Below are 2,500 nucleotides of genomic sequence, written 5' to 3'. Positions count from 1 at the left end.
TCTCCCATCAAAGTACTGACCAGAGCCAACACTGCATAGCTACCAAGATCAGATGAGATTGGGCATGTCCAGTGTGGATTGGCTGTAGGTGCTCAAAAGCATTAACTTTAGACCTCTATTACTTCTTAACTCAAGGAAATTCATGGACAAGTTGAAAAAATTAAATGTAAAATGTAATAGAAAAAAATGTTATGGCAGTATAAAATTACCTACAGCACCTGGTATTCCCAGGTGGTCTCCCATCCAAGTACTAACCAGGCCCAACACTGCATAGCTTCCAAGATCAGATGAGATTGGGCATGTCCAGTGTGGTTTGGCTTTAGGTGCTCAAAAACATTAACTTTAGACATCTTTTACTTCTTAACTCAAGTAAATTCATTGATAAGTTGAAAAAATTAAATGTAAAATGTAATAGAAAAGAATGTTATGGCAGCATAAAATTACCTACAGCACCTGGTATTCCCAGGTGGACTCCCATTCAAGTACTATCCAGGCCCAACACTGCATAGCTTCCAAGATCAGACGAGATTGGGCATGTCCAGTGTGGTTTGGCTGTAGGCACTAAAAAACATTAACTTTTTTACTTTAGACCTCTTTTACTTCATAACTCAAGTAAATTCATTGATAATTTGAAAAAATGTAATGTAAAATGTATTAGAAAAGAATGTTATGGCTATATAAAAATACCTACAGCACCTGGTATTCCCAGGTGGTCTCCCGTCCAAGTACTAACCAGGCCCAACACTGCAAAGCCTCCAAGATCAGACAAGATTGGGCATGTCCAGTGTGGTTTGGCTGTAGGTGCTCAAAAGCATTAACTTTAGACCTCTATTACTTCTTAACTCAAGTAAATTCATTGATAAGTTGAAAAAATTAAATGTAAAATGTAATAGAAAAGACTGTTATGGCAGTATAAAAATACCTACAGCACCTTGGATTCTTAGGTGGTCTCCCATCCAAGTACTAATCAGGCCCAACACTGCATAGTTTCGAAGATCAGACGAGATTGGGCATGTCCAGTGTGGTTTGGCTGTAGGTGCTCAAAAACATTAACTTTAGACCTGTTTTACTTCTTAACTCAAGTAAATTCAATGATAAGTTGAAAAATTAAATGTAAAATGTAATAGAAAAGAATGTTATGGCAGTATAAAATTACCTACAGCTCCTGGTATTCCCAGGTGGTCTCCCATCCAAGTACTAACCAGGCCCAACACTGCATAGCGTCCAAGATCAGACGAGATTGGGCATGTCCACTGTGGTTTGGCTGTAGGTGCTCAAAAGCATTAACTTTAGACCTCTATTACTTCGTAACTCAAGTAAATTCATTGATAAGTTGAAAAAATTAAATGTAAAATGTAATAGAAAAGAATGTTATGGCTGTCTAAAATTACCTACAGCACCTGGTATTCCCAGGTGGTCTCCCATCCAAGTACAAACCAGGTCCAACACTGCATAGCTTCCAAGATCAGACGAGATTGGGCATGTCCAGTGTGGTTTGGCTGTAAGTGCACAAAGGCATTAAATTGAGACCTCTATTACTTCTTAACTCAAGTAAATTCATTGATAAGTTGAAAAAATTAAATGTAAAATGTAATAGAAAAGAATGTTATGGCAGTGTAAAATTACCTACAGAACCTCGTATTCCCAGGTGGTCTCCCATCCAAGTTCTAACCAGGCCCAATACTGCATAGCTTCCATGTTCAGACGAGATTGGGCATGTCCAGTGTGGTTTGGCTGTAGGTGCTCAAAAGCATTAACTTTAGACTTCTTTTACTTCTTAACTCAAGTAAATTCATAGATAAGTTGAAAAAATTAAATGTAAAATGTATTAGAAAAGACTGTTATGGCAGTATAAAATTACCTACAGCACCTGGGATTCCTAGGTAGTCTCCCATCCAAGTACTAACCAGTCCCAACACTGCATAGCCTCCAAGATCAGACGAAATTGGGCATGTCCAGTGTGGTTTGGCTGTAGGTGCTCAAAAATATTAACTTTAGACGTCTTTTACTTCTTTACTCAAGTAAATTCATTGATAATTTGAAAAAATTAAATGTAAAATGTAATAGAAAAGAATGTTATGGCAGTATAAAATTACCTATAGCACCTGGTATTCCCAGGTGGTCTCCCGTCCAAGTACTAACCAGGCCCAACACGGCATAGCTTCAAAGATCAGACGAGATTGGCATGTCCAGTGTGGTTTGGCTGAAGGAGCTCAAAAACATTAACTTTAGACCTCTTTTACATCTTTACTCAAGTAAATTCATTGATAAGCTGAAAAAATTAAAAGTAAAATGTAATAGAAAAGAATGTTATGGCTGCATAAAATTACCTACAGCACCTGGTATTCCCAGGTGGTCTCCCATCCAAGTACTAACCAGGCCCAACACTGCATAGCTTCCAAGATCAGACGAGATTGGGCATGTCCAGTGTGGTTTGGCTGTAGGTGCTCAAAAACATTAACTTTAGACCTCTATTACTTCTTAACTCAAGTAAATTCAT

General features: G+C 37.9%; 1 non-coding gene and 9 pseudogenes across 1 annotated transcript; all 10 read right to left on the bottom strand.

The window, feature by feature from the left end:
• Positions 1 to 90, bottom strand: part of LOC148498717 (5S ribosomal RNA) — a 119-nt pseudogene extending 29 nt beyond the window's left edge.
• Positions 91 to 206: 116 nt separating this feature from the next.
• On the bottom strand, positions 207 to 325 carry LOC148498716 (5S ribosomal RNA; annotated as a pseudogene).
• A 116-nt stretch (positions 326 to 441) lies between these two features.
• Positions 442 to 560, bottom strand: LOC148498715 (5S ribosomal RNA; annotated as a pseudogene).
• A 124-nt stretch (positions 561 to 684) lies between these two features.
• LOC148498714 (5S ribosomal RNA) lies at positions 685 to 803 on the bottom strand (annotated as a pseudogene).
• Positions 804 to 919: 116 nt separating this feature from the next.
• LOC148498713 (5S ribosomal RNA) lies at positions 920 to 1,038 on the bottom strand (annotated as a pseudogene).
• A 115-nt stretch (positions 1,039 to 1,153) lies between these two features.
• Positions 1,154 to 1,272, bottom strand: LOC148498712 (5S ribosomal RNA; annotated as a pseudogene).
• Positions 1,273 to 1,388: 116 nt separating this feature from the next.
• LOC148498711 (5S ribosomal RNA) lies at positions 1,389 to 1,507 on the bottom strand (annotated as a pseudogene).
• A 116-nt stretch (positions 1,508 to 1,623) lies between these two features.
• Positions 1,624 to 1,742, bottom strand: LOC148498710 (5S ribosomal RNA; annotated as a pseudogene).
• A 116-nt stretch (positions 1,743 to 1,858) lies between these two features.
• On the bottom strand, positions 1,859 to 1,977 carry LOC148498709 (5S ribosomal RNA; annotated as a pseudogene).
• A 350-nt stretch (positions 1,978 to 2,327) lies between these two features.
• LOC148498708 (5S ribosomal RNA) lies at positions 2,328 to 2,446 on the bottom strand. Its single transcript, XR_015870361.1, has one exon. It is a non-coding gene; the product is annotated as a 5S ribosomal RNA (ribosomal RNA).
• Positions 2,447 to 2,500: the final 54 nt, after the last annotated feature.

This window comes from Taudactylus pleione, unplaced genomic scaffold (genome assembly GCF_031769625.1).
Source record: "Taudactylus pleione unplaced genomic scaffold, aTauple2 ptg000550l, whole genome shotgun sequence".
Taxonomy (NCBI): domain Eukaryota; kingdom Metazoa; phylum Chordata; class Amphibia; order Anura; family Myobatrachidae; genus Taudactylus; species Taudactylus pleione.
The sequence above is the reverse complement of the archived record's forward strand: the minus strand, read 5'-3'. Positions and strand labels throughout refer to the sequence as shown.